This window comes from Gymnodraco acuticeps, unplaced genomic scaffold (assembly GCF_902827175.1).
Source record: "Gymnodraco acuticeps unplaced genomic scaffold, fGymAcu1.1, whole genome shotgun sequence".
NCBI classification, from domain to species: Eukaryota; Metazoa; Chordata; class Actinopteri; order Perciformes; family Bathydraconidae; genus Gymnodraco; species Gymnodraco acuticeps.
The window spans coordinates 364,740-388,867 of record NW_022990484.1 but is presented as its reverse complement, the minus strand read 5'-3'; the positions used below and the strand labels follow the sequence as shown (position 1 = coordinate 388,867).

Below are 24,128 nucleotides of genomic sequence, written 5' to 3'. Positions count from 1 at the left end.
TCCACCAGTTGTGGTTGTGGCGGCAAACGTGGCAGAACCATTTGTACCAGAACTTAGTGACAGAAACAGTGCAGAGTTTAAAGTTCTTGAAATCAGAGTTGTAACAGTGGTTAGTTCTCATTCTTATTATTTTTCTGAGTATTGAGTTTGCTGTTTTTATTTCATTTGGAAACTTTTCTTATTTTAACTGCTTTATTTTGTTGCTTTCGTTCCCACAGTATGATATCATCTACAAGACAAAATATGGATTTCTTTTCATACGCTCGTTTGTCATTTCATTTAGGTAACGTTTCACATTTGAGAGACCAACTCACCTTATACTTTCTGGGTTTTTATATTCAAACTTTCAAACATAAGAATGACAAAAGCACTCATTACAGATATGTAAAAGTTATCAATGTTGAAATAATTAGGTTTAAAATATGTTATTTTTTGATGCAGTCAAGCTGTGGTGATAACTCGAGCTGATAGTACTGAAGTCGAGATGGGGCTTGAGTTCAATCAAACTGCTTCACCTGCAGCAATCCCAAAGGATGATGATGTTGCAAACACCTTAGAAGAGGCTATATCCAACCCAAACAATACCTTCAACATCACTGTTGATGTGACCTCCATCCGAGTAATTCGTAAGTAATCAATATCCTTCATTTAGCAAGGACATTTTTTTATCTAAGATGTGTCTAACATTGTCTGTTCAATACTTAGTATCAATATATCTAACAGCAAATAACAATAGCCAAGTTTCATTTTTGTGCTATGGAATTATTTCAAAAATTCTTATTTGACAAATGTGTTGGTCGAAATGGAGCATACACAATCATCTACCATCGACTGTTTCAAACATAAGAAACACAATTTAAAGTTATTTTTCTTTCTTGTCTGAAAATGCAGTTATCACCGTTGGCACGGTCAGCAATGTTTCTGCTGTTAGCACCTATAGTTACTAGCTGCTGGCCCAGCCATCGCAAAAGTGACAATAGTTTGAAGGCAATCCATCAGTCAGACATAAGCTTTGAATTTTGTGTTGAGAACCTTCACACTGTGGATTGACTTTGTTTAGAAGAAAGCAATTTGAATAATACCATCTTTTATTTTACCATATTTCTTCACATTGATCCATATTTGTTTGGACTATAGCCCCGACAGCTATCCCAACTACCAGTGGCTGCAACTACAACTACAAGGGCTGCTACAACTAAAATCACAACGAACTCCTACAACCACCATAACGAAAGCTACTACAATTTGCTGAAGCAGTCATCAATAAGGCAGTTGACTTTCAGATCTGCTGGAGAGACATTTACAACCGATTTGCAGAATAGATTATCTGCAGCCGTTTAAAGCACGAGCCTCACTAATAGAGACAACAGTAAGTCCATAGGGTGAAGCCGAGCGAAATCTAGCATCCTAATTAACTGGATATGTTTTACTAAACGTATTAGTATTTCCTGCAATAAGCCATCTTTTCTTTTAATTTGTAGATTAAATCTCCTTTAACAAACACATTTGGTGACAGTCAAATTACTATATCCTGTGTTATGAGATCAAATGTATCTTCAAACTTAAATAAAATGATAAGTTTCAGATATATTTAACATTTAAGTGTTGGTGCTTCTTATACTGAATAGAAGATGCTGGATTGTTCATTGTTGTATGATTGGATGGTGTTTGTTGGTGCAAATTAAAAACCACAATTACAAAAAGTCAATGGCAAATAAATATATGTACATCATTTATTTGCTTGTTTTTTGCAGCTTAACCCTATTTACCAACAACAATTTTCTTCGTTCCGCTCCTTGACGGTGATTTTGTTCAGGTAATTTATTAATGTTATTCAAATGTACTGCAATCTGTGAATTCATGAAAATAATATTTTTAACACAATTGTAATAATTACAATTCATTTATAATGATTACGAATATATATTTCTCTTCAATTTTATTTGCAGTAATGGATCAATCTTCAACACCATGAATATTAAATTTGCATCCACATCAGTTCCTAGTGGCACTCAGATTGGAAACATTTTGGCTGGTGTAGCTTCAAGCATCACAGCCTTCAACATTGAAACTGCCTCAATTTTTTTGGATGGTGCACGTAAGTTATTTGAAACACTACCTTACCAAAAAAACACAACCTAAAAGAGATACTTCAAGCAATATATTTTGTTTTTCTTTTGTCATCATTTACAGAAGTTTCAAATGGAGTATGCCACAAGATGAGTCTCATCACTGCATCCTTCCTTGTGCTGCTGTCATGGCTACTGTCAAGCTTTCAATAGTGCAGGCTCATGTCTGTTAAGTGAAATACAATTACAGAAAGCCTTACATACTGTAACTGTATTGCATATCAGACGCATCACATATAACAACATTTTAACTTATTGTGCAGATATAATTTACAATAACATTTAAATTGAACACAGTGCCTTCCTTGTATTATTATCCAGTAACTTTTCTTATTTCTATCTTTTTATATTATCATACATAACTTATGTGTATTCTGTGAGCTTACCTTTATTTTGGAAAAAAACAAGGTCTTCTTGATGATCGGAACACAAAATATATTGTATGTTATTTTACGTTTTTAGCATCCGAAAATAAAAACAAGGTGTATCTCAATAAGTTGAAAATGCTTCCATTAAAAGGCACTGAAGATAAGTACAAACAATCAAACACTGTCTTATTCTTTCTAAAAACCTTTTTTTCCAATCTGTTATTCTCAATATGGTTATATATAAGTTATTCAGCATTTTCCAGAAATATTATGGCTGCATGTTGATTCACAATGGCCCTGGTTTAAATTAATAAAGAAAGGACAGCAAAAATAATCACAGGAGGATTGTGACCAAACACACTCAAATGTAATCATTGCTGGTTTTGTTCTTTTATAAAGTTGGACTGTAAAGTATTTTCCAAATATAGGACTATATTCAACTATTCCTTTGTCAAATTACATTTATTGGGCTACATTTACATATATTTTGATATGATTTATCAATTTGACTTAACCAACTGGCACACTTAAACTATCTATAATCTGCAGTAGTGGATTGTGAAAGCGTCATGCAGCAGCAGACCAAAAAAGGGAGTATACAATGACAGTGTTAAGAGATGATTAATAGATATCTTTCTGACTTGTCATTGTAGTTGGGCCATATAGATGCAGAAATATCTCAATAAGATGTTGTGAAGCTGACCGTTGAGCAGCCCGACCAAGCAAGGAGGCAGACGCAGAGAGTTCAAATATATCCCGGTGTGAGCATTTATTCATCAGGATACACAGCCTCAATATGACTGTCTCCAGTGAACACAGTCACCAGCAACAAGGATCTCACACACACAGACTAACAGGAAAACAGAACCTAAATACACACAGACTAATCAAACCAACAAGACACAGGTGAGGGGGGAGGAGACAACACAGGGCACCAGGTGAACACAATCACCAGCAACAGACAAGACGGGAGGGGGAACACTTTCAAACTAAAACAGAAAACAGAGACGGATAAACTAAAACACAGACAGATCGCGACACTTTCCAGGGCACGGAACAAATCAATACACTTCACCACCAACGAAGCTATACAATCCGTAACGGAGGCCGAGATCTATGGCCCCAGAGATCACCTCCGTTACAGGTGTCATATCTGATTCATGTCATTACTCACAAAGCCCTACATTAAGGTGATAATAGACAAGGAGTGCAACATAAAGTTAAGTGTAAATACTTAACTTAATTAAGTAAATACTCCTCTGTGCAAAATGCCTGCAAATCCAATAAAGTTATTGGGAACTGTAGTTCAGTAAAGTTGTCTAACTTAAGGCGATGCTACAGTAAGAGTCAGAGGATCATCAGCATGTCAGCAGGCTTCCAAATGTCATTGTTACCAAAATAGTTGTTTGGTTATTTCAGTTTGGATCAAAAGGATTGGACCGACTGACAGTACAATATTGACATCCTTATAAGATTGTGACTTAAAACAATACTTATATTCCTTTATTCATTTACTGTAACTTTTTTCTTATGTATGATATTGGAAGGCTAAAAGCTTACCTCAGTATTTTAATACATTCAAGCTTTTAGAAGTGAATTCCTAAGTTTATACAGGTTTTTGTTTATTTTATCTTTATCCTGTATAGCTCCAAGTGGTCTGGTGTAAACCAATGATGCTGTAATCATCCTAATAATTCCCATGGTGCATTTAAGCTTTATTTCACGTGAACCATACCTTTTTTCTTGATGTATGTATTTAGCATATTGTAATGTCTGTATGCCTTCACAAATGGAAGCAGAAGCCATGTTAATACATTGAGTCACAAGTGAAATTTTTGTATATTAAAACTTGATGTTGATATAGCCTGTATGTATGGAAGCCTGTTTGCGCCACAGGAAAAAAAAAAAATCCTGTAAGTCATTATAATGACTTAGCTATCTCATTATAATGACTTACTATCTCATTATAATGACTTACTATCTCATTATATTGACTTAGCTATCTCATTATATTGACTTAGTTATCTCATTATATTGACTTAGTTATCTCATTATATTGACTTACTATCTCATTATATTGACTTAGCTATCTCATTATATTGACTTAGCTATCGCATTATATTGACTTAGTTATCTCATTATATTGACTTAGCTATCTCATTATAATGACTTACTATCATATAAGAGCAATTTTAAAATTAGCTTTCATTCCTTTACACCAAAGCAACAATAGCAAGTGTGTGGGACACACTTAGCTGAACTAATGGATACTATAATTGAAGACTACTTTAGACGCGGATTCACAAATAAGGACATTTTAGTGGTTTTGGAGGAATCACACAATATTAAACTAAGCCTACGGACACTACAGAGGAAGATACAAAAGAACAAGCTTTGGCGGAGAAAAAATAAGACAGATGCAGCTGAAGTGGCATCGTTCATCGAACAACAGCTACAAACATCTGGCAAACAGCATGGCTACAGATGGATGCACCAGAAATGTTGGATGTCCGGTATAATTACCGACAGAGAAACGGTACGTCAACTGTTGCGACTGATGGACGGAAATGGGGTTGACCTACGTGCACATAACCGTTTGAGACGACGTATGTTAGTCGAGGGCCAAATTACGTGTGGCACATTGATGGATACGAAAAATTAAAGCCTTATGGCATATGCATAAGTGGCTGCATAGATGGCTTCTCAAGGAAAATGATCTGGCTGGAAGCATATAAAACCAATAATGATCCTCGTATTATTGCAGGTTATTTTATAGATTCTGTGACTGAAAACAATGGCTGTCCACAAAGAGTAAGGTTAGATCACGGTACGGAGAATACCCATGTTGCACAGATGCAAAAGTTTTTGCACAACATTGAGGATGAGAATGGCATGGAGTGTGTCACTTTAGGTCCAAGTACTGGGAATCAGCGGATTGAATGCTGGTGAGGCACCTTGAGAAATGAATGCGCCCAATTTTGGATGGACCATTTTGACCAGATGAAGGCTGATGGCTATTTTGTTGGCAGCTTCCTTTTTGCTTTCAAAAATACCATACAGGTACAGTAGCCTAAATAACTATTTATTATCAGCAAAGACAGAAAAAGTGTTATACGTATAACGTTTTTAATCTTTTTCTATCCAATATATAGGAGGAGCTTGATCACATTGTTGCTGTCTGGAATGACCATCGCATAAGAACAAGCAACAACCCTCGGGCTCCCAATGGTTGTCCCTCCATAATGTATGCGGTTCCCGACCTATATGGGGCTCAGAGTTTCTTGCAGCCAGCTGATCAAATGAAGGTTGAAACATGTCGAGAACACTGTTGTTTTAAGGACTATCCTTGTGACGAGGATGTGTTTCACCTATGTATTGAACTAATGTCTGAGCACAGCCTGGCAATGTCAGAGGATGTTTATGAAATTACGGACCTCTATGTAAAACTTCGACAAATGATTATTGATGAGCTGGGGGAATAGAGTATGGTTTTGTTCTTTCAAATTCAAATTCAAAACCTTTATTTATCCAGGTAAAATCCCATTGAGATCAATGGTCTCTTTTTCAAGGGAGACCTGCAGCAGTAGGTTCCACAAGAAGACATAAAAACATAAACAACAGAACAACAAAAGGACATCATACAGCAAAATGTACAGGGATTACAATTTACATATTTAACCACATGTACAGGTACCAACAGCATCTGATTTTGTAGCATCCAACCGAGCTTTAAAAACATGTAGTGGTACTAGCTTGGTAATTTTCCATTCTTTTTGCAGACTGTTCCATGTTAGTGGAGCTGCACATCTAAAAGCTTTCTTCCCTAAGACAGTCCTAGCACTTGGCACATTTAATAAAACCACAGCATGCGATCTCAGGCAATAAGTACTTTCAATTCGCAGAGAGATCAGGGAGCAGATATAAGATGGTAGTTTATCCAACATGGCTTTGTAAATGAAAAAGTACCAGTGACTGAGCCTCCGTACAGTAAGTGATGGCAAAACCGCCTTGGTATACAGGGTACAGTGATGCGTAAGTGCTTTACAATTTGTAAAAAATCTCAGTGCACTGTGATACGCAGCATCTAACTTGCTCAGGTAATTGGCAGGTGCATTCATTTATAACAAATCACCATAATCCAGCACAGGTAAAAAGGTCACAGTGACTAGCCTTTTCCTGGCCTCAAGCGAGAAACAGGACTTATTTCTGTAAAAGAAACCTAGCCTAACCCTCAGCTTTTTAAGCAGGTTATTGACATGAAGTTTAAAAGTGAGACAGTCATCAAGCCAGATACCCAAGTATTTGTAACAGGTACCCACTTCAAGTTGTATTCCTTGCGTAGTTACAATATCTAAAGCAGTCTCTGGTGTATTTTTAGCTTTAGCTTTCGAAAAGTGCATTACCTTGGTTTTATCCACATTTAAAAGAAGCTTAAGCTCAGAGAGCTGAGCCTGAATAATGTTAAAAACAGCTTGTAATTTAACAACAGCCTCGTTAATCGAGGGACCTGCACAGTACATAACGGTATCGTCCACATAAAAATGTAAGGTTGCTCCTTCGACATTTTTACCTAAACTATTAATATAGATAAAGAATAATAACGGACCTAAAACTGAACCTTGTGGTACACCATTAGTGATGTTTAACCACTCAGAAGACAGCCCATCAAACTGAACACATTGGGAACTTTCAGAGAGGTAGTTTACAAACCACCCTACTGCATGGCTGGACATGCCTATACTGACCAGCCTTTGCTTCAAAATGCGATGATCGACAGTATCAAAAGCTTTGGATAGGTCAACAAATAGAGCTGCACAACTCTGCTTATTATCTAAAATACTCGTAATATCATTTACCACTTTCATTGTGGCAGTGATGGTGCTATGTTGATTTCTGAAGCCTGACTGATGTTTAGACAGGATGTCATTGTTACATAAAAACACCTTTACCTGTTCACTCACTAGGCGTTCAAGAACCTTGGCCAGAACTGACAATTTAGAGATGGGTCTATAATTGTTTAATAAGGTGGCCTCCCCTCCTTTTAGTAGTGGCAGGACATAAGCTGACTTCCATACTTTTGGGATTTTGTTCGTGCTGAGAGAGAGGTTAAAAAGAGTAGTAAGAGGTGGAGCAATACAATCTGCAGCTATCTTTAAAAAGAAAGGTTCTACGTTGTCCGGACCAGCCGGCTTTTTAGGATCTAGCTTGGTTAAGACTTCACGAACAACATCAACAGTAAAAGGAGTAAAACTGAAAGGGTTTTCCAGACCACATTGTTCTGAGTCACCGACTGTGGTGTTCACAGAAGCAGAATTAAAAACAGAATGAAACCACAGGACACAAAATTCTCATTAAAACAATTTAGTATGGTGGCCCTATCCGATATAGTGCCAGATACTGTGGTAAGGCACGGAGGTAGCTCATTACGGATATCACCGGTGGATATCGATTTTATGGCTTTCCAGAATTTTCTAGGGTTGTTCAGGTTCTTTGTGGTAACTGACAGATAATACCAGTGGCGTAGCCAGGAATTATTGTGTGGGTGGGCCTGGAGAAATGTAGGTGGGCCAGGGGGAGACATATTAAGCGTGGGGTCTGAGCTGAAACTTCATTAATGATTTTAATGATTTTGTAATGCACTAATAGAACATAAGCATAAATTAACAGTGAAAACAAAAAACATAGGCATGGCGGCCTCAGAATGTGTGTAAAACTGACATCCACATAGGGATGGGTATCGTTAAGGCTTTAACGGTACTACTACTTTTATCGATAGCGCTTATGCTTAGCTCCAGGTTCAGTACCAACCACATCATAAAGTACGCGGACGATACAACAGTGGTGGGACTCATCAGGGACAACAACGAACAGGCCTACAGGGAGGAGGTGAAACATCTGACAGACTGGTGTAACACCAACAACCTGATCCTGAATGTCGATAAAACAAAAGAGATCATTGTCGACTTCAGGAACAAAAAGCACTGTCACCCACCACTCCACATCAACGGCACAGCAGTGAAGACTACAGACAGCACCAAGTTCCTGGGGGTGCATATCACAAGCAGTCTGACCTGGTCCACTCACACGACATCACTATTTAAGAAGGCACAGCAGCGCCTACACTTTCTGCGCAGGTTGAGAAGAGCACAGCTCCCCCCTCCCATCCTCACCACGTTCTACAGAGGAACCATAGAGAGCGTGCTGACCAGCGGCATCTCCATCTGGTCGAGAGACTGCAACGCCAAAGACTGGAAGTCTCTGCAGAGAGTGGTTAGGACAGCAGAGAAGATCATCGGAGTGTCTCTCCCTCCCATCAGAGACACCGCTCAGAAACGCTGCCTGACAAAAGCCCAGAACATTTTGAAAGACCCCACTCATCCTCACCATGCTCTGTTCTCCCTGCTGCCCTCCAGCAAGAGGTTCTGCAGCATTAAGAGCAGAACAGCCAGATTCTGCAATAGCTTTTTCCCCCATGCCATCAGACTGCTGAACAGCAAGTAGACCAGTAACATAGAGATTACATTACGCTGTGTAAAGAGCACATATTTGTTATATAGTATGTCTATTTTATTTATATGTATAGTAAGTCTTTATATTTTAAACGCACACTTTATATTTAATTTTATCAGCACCACGTCACTATTATTTATTTATATGTACAATTTTAGCAAGTTTTTATATTGTCCTGTTCCTGTAAACCAGTACAACGACATTTCGTTTTAATAGTACACTCTGTGTCTTGTTGAAATGGCAATAAAGTATGTCTGTCTTATCGATCCGGTCCTTTAACAGTACTTGTATCGGTTCTTTTGGAGAAAAAAAATAAACTAAACAAATTGTGAACAAAACTAACATTGCTTTTTATTTAAATTAAATACATAATATTTCACATCAAAAGAAACAACAATGTTTTAACAAATCGTATTAAATAATGTGAATTGTAAACAGAATAGCTGAAACTTTAACTAAATAAATAACTCAGTTTCCTCTAATCATTAACCCATGTTTGAATAATGTAGTTAACTCGGTGTGTTGCTGCTAGCATACATAACATACCTGACGTGGAAACGTTACTCGTGGATGGGGCTACAGAGCTGCTAGAAAGACAGTCGAACCCGGTGCATTCCTCCGTCTGGATGTGGAGCACTTTTGTTAAATGTTTAGACAAATTGCTCGTGTTACCGCCCTTACATACTAAACGCTTATTCCACTTTTGGTAACGAGTATTGTCCACTAGGGGTGGGCGGATCGATCCCAAAATATCGATACCTCCGATATTACGTTACGTTTCAAAATATCGATACTAGAGCCAATAGGATCGATACTGTTATACTTTTTTTCTCGTCTCCTCTACTCGTCAATTTCTTCAAAAAACGATGTGCAGACGAACACAAGTATATGCTCTTTTATTCTCTCTCCACTGCTGTCCTCTTCTCCTCGAGGCTCCCTGCCTGAACGCCGATTATCAAGCTGACTGACAGCAGCCAGCAGGGCAGGACAGCAGCAGCCAGCGACTCGCGAGTGCAACACACACACGCGCATGATGACTGAGAGAAAGGGCAGCGTTGTGTGGAGCAATTTCACAACTGGCCATTAAAACTTAGCGAACTGTGATGTGTGCAAGAAGACAGTTCGCTACTTTGGCCACTTTGTATTGTTATTTTTCATGTTTGCACTTTAAATTTGCAAAAGTAAAACGTGTATTTGTCTATAAAAACTGTCCTGTCTTTATTCATGAAAATGAATTCAGATTTAGTCTATTTATGATGATTTCAGCTCAAAAATCATGTCATGCAGCTCTCCCCTATATGAAAGTACATAAGACGCTTTTCATTAAAAAAAGTATCGGTATCGATATCGGTATCGGCGATACTGGCCCTGAAATACTTGGTATCGGATCGAATCCAGATTTTGTGGTATCGCCCACCCCTATTGTCCACATCGACACGGCTATAGTTTAACCACACCTCGGAGCGCGTTCTCTCCGCCATCTCCTCCGTGTGTGTGTGTGTTGCTGCATGTAGCAGCTGCGTGTGTGTAAACTGCCCCGCCCCCTCGCACACAGACGGGGGAGAGATCTCGTAAACGGAGTTGGCGACACTTAAACTGCAATGTAATGTTTGTGTAGCAATAATACATACAACATATATCGGGGGCACAGGTTGTTTATCCTTGACAGTCGCACAGTGGGCACACACTGAGTGTTTTCATATTCAGCAAATGTGTACACGCTAAACTGCAGACCTCAAGAAGAAATAATACTTTCATTCACTCACGGCAAAAGTTACTTTACTTACTATAAAAACTCACGGTAAAAAAATGCACTCCTTATTCCATTGTCATGAAGGTGGACTCTAACTATATCCAGAATAAGTTTTATTGGATCCAGGCTAGAAACATGTTTATTTCTGCTGTAAAGTTGGGCATTTTAACATGGGGGTCTATGGGAATTGCTCCTTTTTGCATCCATCCCCTGTCGGCCACTAGATGAACTGCAGTTTGTGGAACTTCCTTCTGGGCTTCCCGGCTCTGCGCTATGAAGCGCTGATTGGCTGTGGGTGGGCCAGACGTGCATGCCCACCCGGGCCCACCCACAGCTACGCCGCTGGATAATACTTAGATTTAGCACTTTTGACATGTGAAGTGAAGCTATTTCTTAGCTGCCTAAAACGCAGCCATTCTACCTCTGAGCCTGATTTCCTAGCCTTTGCCCAGGCCTTCTTTCTCTCATGTAGGAGAATAGATAATTCAGCAGAAAACCAAGGATTGTCCCTTCACTCTAAATTTACGCAGGGGTGCATGTCTATCTATAATTTCCATAAAACCAAGATACAAATAAGACCATACAGTCTCAAAATCAGCACACAAATCGATTTTTCCCCAATCAAACCCAAACAGATCATGTACAAAACCCTGCTCCACAAAATGTGTTATGTCTCTCTTGATGATAATACGAGGTTTAACCTTTTGGACCTTAGTGTCCCTAATTGTGGTCAAACACAGTGGTCACTCTGATCATTCGCAAATACTCCCACAGCTGAGTATTTATGGGGAACATTAGTTAAAATGAGATCAATTAAGGAGGATTTATTTGGGGACTTAATATTAGGGCGAGTAGGACTGTCAACAATCTGAGTAACATTTAAAGAGATACAAAGGTTTTTAAAATCCTCTGACACTGCAGTTAACCAGTCCCAGTTAAAATCTCCAAGTAGCACTATTTCCTTGTAGTCTAGTTGCGATAAAAGATTTGCTAGCGAATACAAGGAGTCTTTGACAGCTGAGGGGGGTCTGTAACAGCCCACGACCATGACCTGTTGACCCTTTGCCACTTCTATATTTAAGGCTAAAAATTCAAATGGCTTACTGATAGATTTGGAAACGACAGCGGTTACACTGAACTTATTCTTAACATAAATGGCAACGCCACCACCTTTATTAGGCCGGTCGGTACGATACACATTAAAACCATTTAAGGCAATGTCAGAGGCCAAAATAGATTTGTTTAGCCATGTTTCTGATAAAACAATGACGTCAGCATCAGTCGAGCTCGCCCAGATACGGACAAAATCTAGTTTACCTAACAGACTGCGCACATTCAAGTGGATGAAACCCAACCCAGACCTAGCTTTAAAATCAGCAGGAGTAGCGATCTGACTACTACTACTGGGCGGACCAGGGTTAGGTTGTACATTTCCTGACAGTAATAACAACAACAAAAACAGGCATCTTTTCCTCTTAAGCGACACACATACATTGTCATCTAATTTAGAAACACCGGAAAAGTCTGTGAGAGTGTGATTAGAGCTTAAGAAGCAGTCCTGAAGAACCATCATCGCAGGAAAACAAAAAAGACAAACATATTTTGTCGAGCAGATTGACTGTCACAAGGCAACCGGTAATTGTTTGTGTAACACATCCGAACCTTTGCAGGGGATGCCCACTGCGGGTGGCAGAACAGACCTGAATCCAGTAGACTCCTCAGAATGACTAGAGATCTTCTCATAGTCCAAAATAGTTAACAGGCACAGCAGAATCCCGATATGGGCCATTTTCCCAGACCAGGGAACCGCGATGTTCCTGGAGCAAAATCAGCACAGCAGCAAAGGACAGGCGAAAGCAGCAGCGTGGTATCCCCGGGGTGAAAGCAGGCCTCTGCGACAGCAGAACCAGGACAGGTGGAAAAAAGGCCCCAGCCATGGTAAAATCCTCCTCTCCAGTGCAGCCGTACTCTACAGGTGGGAGCAGGTCTCCGTAGATCGCAGATCGCAGGCTGCAAACACGTGGAGCCGCTCCGTCTCTTCGCGACGAGCAGGCCTCCGTAGATCGCAGATCGCAGGCAGGAACAGGTAGAGCTGCTCCGTCTCTCCGCGACGTCTCAGGGGTAAAAACCTCTTGTTGAGAGCTTCATATGAAGTGAATACTTAAAACGAAAGTTAATTATAAATCATATATGAAGTGAATACTTAAAACGAAAGTTAATTATAAATCATATATGATCAATTATATTCTTGTATGAACCCATAATGAGAATGCTTCATATTTTAGGTTTTTCTATATTTACAGCATAAACAAAACAAAGTGGTTTGTTTAGGTTGAGTGTGTAAGGTCTATGATTTATGGGTGTCACTAATAAGGAAGAAGGCAGTTTTTTCCCTCTCCTCTCACAAGGGTGCACAGGGAGGGGGGCTCCTGCCTTAAAGGAGAAAACCCATTGAGGCCTCAAAAAGGTGGTTAGGTCATGGGCATAGAAAATGTCTAGTCATGTTTTAGCTTTTTTTACACAAACATGGGAAGGTGTGTCTTAGGCCATAGCCAATAGAAGATGTTGGTTGGTAAATAGAGGAGGTGTTTTTTGGGGTTTCGATCCGGTTTTTTGAGCATAAAGAGACTGGTTTTTTGAGAGAGAGAGAGAGAGGGGGAAACCCCTGGTATACTCTCTCCCGGTAGGCTCTGGCCCTCAGAGCTGGGTAAATAGCTCTCGGTAAGGTTGCCTGGAATGTGTGATTATTACGTACAGGATCTTAGAACTAATAGCTTTATTTAGATCATCCTGGAAGGCGTTAATAGGACGTACAGGACCTTAGGACTAATAGTTCTAGTTAGACCTACCTGGAATGCGTTATTTATACGTACAGGATCTTAGAACTAATAACTCTAGTTAGATCTACCTGGAATGCCTGATTATTACGTACAGGACCTTAGGACTAATAGTTCTAGTTAGACCTACCTGGAATGTGTGATTATTACGTACATGATCTTAGAACTAATAGTTCTAGTGTTTAGAGTTTTGGTGGTCCTGATAATTTATTCCGGTAAATTATTCTGACCTACTAATTGACCTTTCCGAAGTTATTGAGTCTATGTAAGTTTGCGGCTTGGCTCAGATCCACCAACGTCAGCAAGATCTCACCTCTACTAACTTCCCGAAGAACCAAGGTTTCAATTAACTGCTGTTTCAATTCAGACAACTCTTTTTTAATCTGTTTAAGCGATCCCGAAGGATTTTGATATCAGTAAATGGAGTGTGCTCCTACCTAAGTGTGTGTGGCAGGGTGCAATCTTACCTTGGAAGCAGGAGAGGAGGGCACAGGTGTCTTTTAAAGGATCCCAATCCAACAGGTGGGATTCAGTTTATTTGAAGAAAAATAGGTCCAAACTAATACAGGGTGTTTACCTTCTCTCTCACAACATTATAATCATACTAACAAAAAAAACCGTGCTGTGATCATGTTCAAATGAAACTTTAATTCACAGTCTTACATTTATTACCAAAATGTTTTAATTTCAACTGCCCATTTCAGTTGTGACATTTTAAAATTCTCCCGATAGAATTTAGAGGTATTTCCTCGTAAAAAGACCGGTGACAATAAAAAGCGCATTCAACTTTCCATTCACCAATTAATTCACATCAGTTTCATACCGTTTTTTCCGACACAGACGGCAGATTAACACTCAAAAACCCATACCTGTCCGCAAAATTCGGGGGGCAAGATTTCCCCACAGGTCGCGGTATTTATAATGTTCATACACTTTTTCCGACACAGATGGCGGATTAACACTCAAAAACCCATACCTGTCCGCAAAATTCGGGGGACAAGATTTCCCCACAGGTCGCGGTATTTATAATGTTCATACACACATCTCTCATCAAATCATTCCACTCAGCCAACAACCAATAAATTCGAGAGATATTTACCCCGTCTGGAAGGACCTTACCGAGAGCTATTAACCCAGCTCTGAAGCACACAGCCTACCGGGAGAGAGTCTACCAGGGGTCACCCCCCCTCTCTCTCGCTCTCTCAAAAAACCAGTCTCTTTATGCTAAAAAAACTGGATCCTAAACCCAAAAAAACAAACACCTCCTCTTCACCCAATTCAGTTGAAAACTGCGCATGCGCACTAATGTACAAGGCTAAACATGTCCCGACATGTTCCACAGCTGTTATGGGATAAGACACCCTTTCATATGAGGTAAAAAGGACATGAACTCTCTTTGGCCTCTAATGTTTCTCCAGTGTGAAGCCCCCCCCTCCCTGTGGACTGCTGCCAGAGGAGAGGAAGAAAACTCAACTTAAACAAACCACTTTGTTTTGTTTATACTGTACTATGATGCAATCTAACTTTCCAACTCAGAAAAATGATAAAGAGCATGAACAAAGAACATGTAAAAACAAATGCAAAATTTGCACAATCTAAAATGAGAAACTGTAACTGCAAGTAACAAAGTCTGAGCCATTGTAAAGAGTTACATTGAACACCAAGCTGATCAGATAACTCCCTGGTTGGTCTGAAGTCCTTCTATCTCCAGGATCTGTACAAATCGGCACATTATGCCAAAAGTCTTCTCACTGGGTGAGCTGCTTTGCAATATACTTCACATTGTTAGAAAAGGCTCCAGAAGGCCTTGGGGACATCAGTATCAGGGGCTGGAGCTGGACAGGCTCTTTCATCAGCACTTCTCCTTCCCTTTGCCAGCCAGGACCTCACATACTGTTCCGGATTGAACTGTCCTAGTGATGGTCCATTACATTTAATGAAAACCAGGCTGGACAGTCGGCTGACAGAGAGAGCATTCCTTTTTGCAGTAAGGATATCGTTCATGCAGCTGAATGCCCGCTCACACTCACTAGTGGAGACAGCGATGGTTCGGACTGCTTTCAGTAGAGGCTCCATGGCAGCAGGTGTACGGGATGCCCTGGTTTCCTTGTATTCGCGAAAGCCCTGAACAGTCTCTCTTCTGTCCATTTTCAGCACTTCGCACAAACGTAGCACCTCTACGTCCCCATACTGTACGTCTAACTCCTCTTCAGGCCAACTTCCAGGATGGATAACTTTCATGTCCTGGATTAGCTGATTGTCCCGGGCCTCCCGGCCATGTAATGGGATTTCTCTTGTGCTGACATGAGAGGAGGTTGTGGAAGTCATTCTGTGTCTCAGATTCTCTACCATACTGCGGAAAAACTGACCTGCATGAATCTGTACAAGCCTGCCATTCTCACGCAGGGCAACACCCTTGAAGGACTTCTCAGCTAGAGCTGTATGAACTGTAGTCATGTGTGGGCCAGGCATGGTGACCATGGATTCAAAAACTCGTATTTCTCGAGTTAAGAGCCTATCTGCTGTAGGCAGTGTCATCTCTCTTTTTTGGAGTTGCCGAGAGAGGTCGCTGAGCTCTGTGAGCGCATCGTACATCAGTCCCAGATTGCTGACAAACGTTGCAGATGTGAGCACATCATCCAGGCCCTTGTACTTTGCTCTGTCTCTGGAATCCCTGCTCGTGTCGTTTGCAGCATTTGTGAAGTGATCATGAAGCACTCGGTAGTTTTCCCAGACTGCTCTGACGCTCCTTTCACTTGAAGCCACCCAGCGGATGGACAAAACACGCCCTATCACCAGGAGACGCTGTCCGACTGCTTGCGCACACTGCGCTAACTGCCTCTGATTTTTGGGGGAGGCATGGAACAAGGAATAGAGTTTGTCAAAAAAGATCTGGAAATGATTGAGCCCTGAGACCTCCTTGACCACATCCCCAACTGCCAGCTCTAGACGATGATTGGAGCAGTGCCACACAAACAGGCTTGGGAATTTACTACACAACTGGGTAGCAACGTCTGTTCTCTTCCCTAGCATGACTGAAGCCCCATCACATGCAAAAGAAACGAAACACTGACCTAAAAAGTCCTCGTTAAAATCTCTTCCAAGACACTCCATTAACGCCTTTGTGATGTCATCAGCCGTTGTTCCATCCAACTCGATCAGCTCCCAAAAAAAACGTTTCGGGCTCAGCATCAGCTAATGCTGAGCGTAGACACACAACAAGCACCGTTTTACCACTAATCGTGGTAGATTCATCGACCAAAACACAGAGTTTTCTTTGGTTTTCTGTAATGTCTTTTGCCATTTTTTTCTTCAGCTCATGAGCTATGTGGTCGATGATTTCGCCACAGGTTTTATTGGAGTGCAAAACCCTGCCCACGTTCAGCCCATTCAGTTTCTGTACATTCAAATCAATTGGCATGTCTGTGAATGGCCGGCTATGTTTGCCAATTTTATATGCCGTTCGAAAAACTCTGATAGTGGTGTCTAATTCAGATGTATGCATAGACTGCACTTGATGTTGAATAGTTTCACGTGAAGCAGATGTAAGGATGTCAGCAGCTTTTACATGGGCTTGTGATTCTTTATGTTCTTTGATTTTTCTTCTCAGGCTAGCTTGTTGTTTGCCCTTGTCAACACCGAAATGAGACACTGCACACTCACCCCATTCAGCTGACAGTTTCAGTCCTTGTCCAGTGTGTATTCCCAAAGATTTGACATCTCTGCATATCCGACATCCTAGCTTCTTATCTTTAAGAAGGAGCCATGCATTGGTCTTGCAAAAATATTGCACCTGGTCCGTTGTCCAGCAGTCAGGTGCATCGCTTTGCCCGGTGTTGGTGGTGGCAGTTGCGCCAGCAGCAGCTAACGTTAGAGGCTCTGGAGGAGGCGGCGGAGCTAGTGCTAATGCTAATGCACTAGAACTTGGAGCAGGAGGATCAACCAAAGAAAGCTCCCCATCAGACACAATTTCCAACACAGGCACAGCATTCTCTGGATTTGAAGTTTCTTCCGGCGACAACCGCTGTCTTTTTGCACTTTTATTAATCCACGCTAACATTTTAGAAATGCTAATTTGTGACGTGACTTGCTTTCCTTCTCTCGGGGGCGTGCCTGCTCTGTTCTATCACTCTACATAGCCACCCACTGGGTGGGAGTTGCACTGCATAAACACAACACACGTGCATCTAGGTATGTAAATTGTAAAGCATTAAAACATGGTTTTACTAACAGTTTTCAGTATGTTGTTACTTCGGCATTATTATTATTATTATTATTATTATTATTATTATTTTGAAACGTGTATTACTATTAAATCACGGTCAAATAGGTTAATTTTGACATAGTCGTTTCCACCACAGTATTTACATGGAGAAGATAAGCCCCGCCCCCTCTCCAGCACGTTCTGTTTGAATGACAGGAGTAAACAGCTGACAGCCGCTGTGAAACTCCAGCGGTTAGAGCGATGAGAATGTCCGTTCGGCACCTCATGACGCATCTACTGAGTACCGGGCGGCTGTATATATATATATATATATATGGATGTATAATAAGAACGGCGGGAGAGTGTTGAGTACTGGCACGGTGCATGAGTACCGGAGTACCGCCAGCATGCCGGTACTGAGCAAGAAGTGCCGGTACTCCATGGGTCAGAACCAGAAGTGCCGGTACTGCGTACCGGTGAGTACCGGCCCAATTCCAGCACTGAATGTAACCCAGCTTCTATGAGTATAGGCGCTAGACCCGGCGCCAGAACAAATCTAAAGGGAGGGCATATGATTTTCATGGGAGGGCACACAAAACCGTCACGTGCTGCGGGCCTGCGGCACAATATATATCAAACAGCAAGGCCAACAGCATTGCGTAAAGACGCACACTTATCGCAAACATGCACAAATAAAGGGCAACATAGAAACCACTTTGAAACATTGTGTGCGTGGCAGCACAAACACTGGTAAATCACGAGCAAGGCACACTGGTTACGGATGGCAGCTTCCTCATCGCTGCACTCGGAGAGAAATAGACGGAGACGATTAACTGTTTAGCCCGCCTTGGGCATGGTTTATGTTCCTATGCACTGCACTCGGACATGCTGAGTGAATCGAGTTGGTTGACAGCTAAAAAAGCTATAATATCAACGACAGCTGACACGTAATAACGGCTCCGTGCCAGCTGATCTGCACCAAAGTTCTAATTTCTTTATTTGTTTCCTCTCGTATCTGTCTCTCTCTCTCCACAAACGCAAACAGCAAGAATGTAAAGTCATAAAGTCATAAACACAATTGTGTTTTTAAGTTTATGAAGAAAGAGTAGAAAGTAAACAGGAGGTTTTTATAACTTTGTAAGTCAGAAGGAAGCTGTTAATGTTTAGACATGACAGAGGTGCTGCACGAGGCTAAAAGCCATCTCACACTGTTGGCTAAACACAGAGAGGTGATTGATGAGAGAAGCTTGTGCAGGAGCAGCTGCAGGGCACAGAGAGAGAGAGAGAGAGACAGGAGAAGTAGATGTTTTGGAAGAGTTCAGAGAGAGTAAAACTTATATAAAGTTAACTACTAGTCTGGAAAATGTCATATTGTTTTGTGAGTGAACATGAAGTAAAAATATATTTACTAGATATAAGAACAACATGCTTATCTAGGTTAACAGAAAACTGCTATTAACCAGTTTCAGCAGCTACTGTCCTATCTGTGTTCCAAAGAGAACATACGTTGCATTTACAATTCATATTGAGAAAGTTCACAATTGATACCATTAAAGATCGTTTTGGATTAATAGGGCGTGTCTGTCATAAACACTCGTGCTCAGATGGAATAAAGTGTTGAGATGTTCTCAAGAGTGGGAGTTTTCACAACGCTTTTTAGTTTGTATTGAAACAATTAAGTGATAAGGACAGAAAAACTGTTCCGTGATGATTTCTTTAGGTTTTAGCTTTAGTAATGGAGATTACATTTTGTGAGGAAACTTTTCCACCAATAATAAGTGTTCAGATTACTTGTTTTTCAAATATAGCGCTAAATACAGTTAGTTTTGTATTCTGTTACAAATCTAACCATGCTTGTAACACAAGTTAGATAAACAATTTCAAAAAATAATAGAATAAGCAAGTGGTTAAGGAGGATTTTCCTGTTTGGCTCCTTTGATTTAGAACTGAAGTAAGGAAGAATAGTGTTTTATGAGAACTGTCATTCCTCATGGTTTTTAAAGATAAATCATTAGTTTGTTTGGACTTTGAGGTAGAAATAGGATCATGGTGGAGAAGGAAGACCTTTTTGGTTTCAAATTAAAGAAGATTTTAAAGATGAAGTTTATTTAATTTTTTTCTGACTTGAATTTTAGAAGCAGGACTTCAACTAGACAAGAGATTTTACAATGTGGTTTTACTACTTTTAATGGAGTAAAGAATCTGGGTAGACTACTGCCATTGGTTTGTTTTAACATTCACATGTTTCAGCATTCCTGACCATATGGACACTCAGCCGTTTAATTTTGTAACCCTTTGGGGGAGAGATTTAAATTGAGTTTTTCTCCAGTTGCTGATTTGCTGTGATTACAGCAGCACTGGATAGTTGTGCGCCACCTTTGGGTTGTACTCTGAATCAGTGTGTTGGTGAAGAGTTGCTCACTACAGAAACAGAAGAACTGTGCAAAGAACGCATCTCTGAAGAGGGTTTGATATTTTGCTTGGGCCTCGTTGTCAAGGCAACAGTGGTGTAAAGAGGAACTGCAGTTTTTGGGGATTCCTGCTGTGCAGAGGACAATGTGTGTCTGCTGATTGTACCACATTGATCCAGAGGTTCCTTCCCCCTCAGGACATCCCAGTGCCAAACAAGAGTTTCATTGATCCAATTGACTACAGCTGCAGAAGACAACACATCACTGACTGTTCACATTATGACAAGATCTTGAGACAGGCTTGTCTCAGATTGTTCAGACTCTGAAGAAATTATGCGATGATTTTACAGCATAACTGTGCAAGAGTTTTCCAGAGGGTGGTGTACAACAATAGGTTTAGTGTTTGAGAAGGGAGGCTGATTGTTTAAACGATGGTCTGGAATACTGAAAAGATTAAAGTTTAATATCCTTGTTTAGCAAACAAGACATCTGATTATTAGGTCACACATAATAATCTTGACATATAAACTAACTATGAGTAAAAAGATGAATGGATTTCATATCCTAGAGAGGGTTAGTTATGTTGCGAATACTTCACAAGGTATTTGCTAATGTATTTTGAAGAACAAATAACAAGGACACAAGTCCAATTTTGTTTTGTTTTTAGATTAAATTGTCCATTACCAAAACTGTTCACCTTATGTCTAGATTTGGACTTTGATGGTAAGGGAGTATTTAGGCTTATTTTAATACATCTGACATTTTCAAATATGTTGGCTATTCACTAGATAGACATTGGTTAAGAACTTTTCTGAAGATTGAATATTTGTTCCATTTCTAAATATTCCTATTTAAAAAGTAATTTTAGAGTAAAGAAGGCTGATGCTGAAATTGGAAATAATGTGGGGCCTTCAATCACCCATTGTAATGGTGCATATTATTGACGACCAATAGGGAGGAGGGGTCACTCGACCCACCCTGCAGTGGTTTTTAAAATCTTACCTGCAGCTTCACAGGAAGCGCACGGCACCAGATTATGAGTTTGGAAGTTCTTTTTTTATTTATTTTATAAATAAAGGATCAATTAAATACATTAAAAAAGACTAGCGTCACCACCTCCTAATGGACATTAATTTAGTTAGTAATTAACTGACATTTAGAGATGTTAAGTATCAATTTATCTCCCAAACTTCTCCTTTCGAAAGGATTGGAGAGTAGCTCTTGCACGGAATTAGGTGCGGACCGAGGTCCGGCGACTCCACCTGCACACCATTCTCATCCAAATACTGCGTCACCTTGGTCACTCACGAGTCTAAAAAACAACTCACGTCAACGCACGTAAGCAACGTGGGCGCCAACGTGAGCGCCCTCGTGACCAAAATATTTGACGGCGCTGATTGGCTGAAATTATGTTTCGGCGGCACAGTTTACTATTGAGACTTTTGCAACGTGCTGGTTGCTGCTGTTTGGCTCCGCCCGGTAATGATAAACTAATGCCATGGCAGGAAACATGTGACTTATCAGTAACTTTAGACATCGTAACACAATTTTAAACGAGATTTTATTGTAGATTATACATTTTACTGATATCAATTGTATGATATTTACCTTGTTTATTAAAAATAAAAATATAAAATATATATATTTTTTAAATATATATTTTTTTAATATCTTTTTTTTATTTAATATTTTTTTTTGTATGTGGGAAGAGGTGGGGCGGCGCCCCTAGCGCCCCTATGGGCCGGCCGCCACTGCTTCCAGACTACACAAAATCTTCGCCTTTATTATTAAATGTTTCAAATATAAGGAACCATTGCCTAATCCATCTTGCTATATGATAAATTATGATCAGTGGCGGTTCTGGTCAAATGTAAGTCAATGACTTAGATTCAATTTTAGTTGAGTTATCCTTTTTTTGTTACTTTTGCCCAAGATACAGAATATTGAAAGGTGTTTGGGGTTATAAATTCCTTATTTATAAAGCCAAAATGTGTTTTTATTGTATTTCTTAATGTTTCTTGGTATTATATTAGTCACAAACTTGTTTCAGTAACTTAGTTTAAAGTTATTAAATTACATTACTGAAAGAAACCCCATCCCGGTTAACTTTGGCCCAGGTAACAGCCCAGTTTTTGCTGGACCACTTACATAAAATAAATACATTGCGTTATCATAGATGTATCTTTTTGGAGGGAAGCCACAGAGAAGTCCAAGCTGGGTGTTACAGGGGCACTGGCCCCTGTTGCCCCCCCCTTAGAACCGCCCATGACTATGATTATTCAGGAGTTTCTTTCTTTTTCACTGGCTTTCAAAAAGGAATTTAATCCAGTTTGATTTACAGTTTGTGACAGTGGAACCAGGAAGTGTGAAGACTTCTTCCATTCAACATTGTTAGCTAGAAAGCTTCTGAGGTCCCGACTTTAGTAATGTTGTTAAGGGAGCAAGGGAACATTTGAAAATTGGGAAGATTTTGTCAAATAGATGAGGACATATTTCATTAATTTAATTTAGCAACTTTAATTAAGTAACTTCTTTATGTTTTGTTCTGTAGGCTGTCACAAACCTGTCTGGGTATCGGTATCAACATGAAAACCATAAAAAGAGAATACCCTAATAGAAATAAACTCCCCAAAACCTTCAAAGATTTCTCAAAGACAGACAATTTGTATTTTGTCTAAAGCTTAATTATGTGACACAAGGTGATGGTAGGCTACACAACGTTACTTATGTAATCAAAATTCCAAATGTGATACAGCTCCGACCTGTTTGGGAATGAGCAACACAAGTTGCATCTACCTGAAACAAGGCGATGCTTCAAGTCAAAGAGCATCTTTGTTTGTGAAACTTCACAGAGATACTGTCTACCAGGACGACTCATCTGACTTGAGAGATGAGGACATACCTTGCTCCTTGTTCCAGTGAGCAGAGACGATCACACACCACCACCAGAAGCCCACAGTCCCGTTGAGGCGGAACAGGGTGTCGCTTTAGGTTTTCTCGTCAAACTCCCCATCCATGAACTCCTCATACAGGGAGCGTAGATCGGACACGTTAGCCTCTCCGCGCACCGTGGGGCTGCTGTACTGGTACCAGCAGGGCCGCCTTAATGCATGGGCTGACCTGGGCTGAAGCCCAGGGGCGTACGGAGATCAGGGGCCTATCATGAGCAAATCAAAAAGTTTAAAAAAAAAAAGTAAATACAAAAAAAAACTTAAAAAACATTTAAATAAACAAAGTCTTGGCTTTCAGAATATGAAACTTTTATTTCCAAAATCACACTATAAATACATTTTTGAAGCTTGTAAAGGGAAGATGACAGCTCTCACTCGCCACTAACTCCCCCTCCCTCCGGCTGAAATTATGAATGTAAGGCGTATAGTAATCATAGATAACACGGCAGGGTCCGTTACAGTTTGTTTTCATCTGGTTTCAAATAAACAAAGTCTTGGCTTTCAGAATATTAAACTTCTTTCGGCAAATTCAGATGATAAATACAACTTTGAAGCTTGTAACGGCATAATTACAAGCGGAGAACGGAGTAACTTGACGTCACAGCAGGCATAACAACAGCCGGTGTTTCTCGTGAGTGTTTTCCCTGGGAAACAAATACATGAGGGAGGCCCGATACGTCACTCATCTGGAGGAGAGGACCAGGCGCGCATAGAGCAGAGTGGAGAAGTGCGATCACAGAGCCTGCCGAGGCTATAAATGACTTTGATTTGTTGTTTAAATAGGGGGCCTACAAAACCATCAGCCCCAGGGCCTGATGGCAGGTTAAGGCGGGCCTGGGTACCAGTGCTTTGTCCCGATGGCCACTGACAGATACACGGTGGCCAGTATGCTCAGCACACAGGCGATGACCAGAGCCGTTGCGTAGCTGTTGTCAACCATTGTTCACCGAGGCGCAGACACGTCA

At 40.4% G+C, this 24,128-nt stretch overlaps 1 long non-coding RNA gene across 1 annotated transcript; it reads left to right on the top strand.

The window, feature by feature from the left end:
* LOC117552737 lies at positions 1–2,676 on the top strand. Its single transcript, XR_004570021.1, has 7 exons — positions 1–109; positions 219–283; positions 442–626; positions 1,138–1,369; positions 1,755–1,816; positions 1,950–2,098; positions 2,194–2,676. It is a non-coding gene; the product is annotated as an uncharacterized LOC117552737 (long non-coding RNA).
* The last annotated feature ends 21,452 nt before the right edge of the window (positions 2,677–24,128 follow it).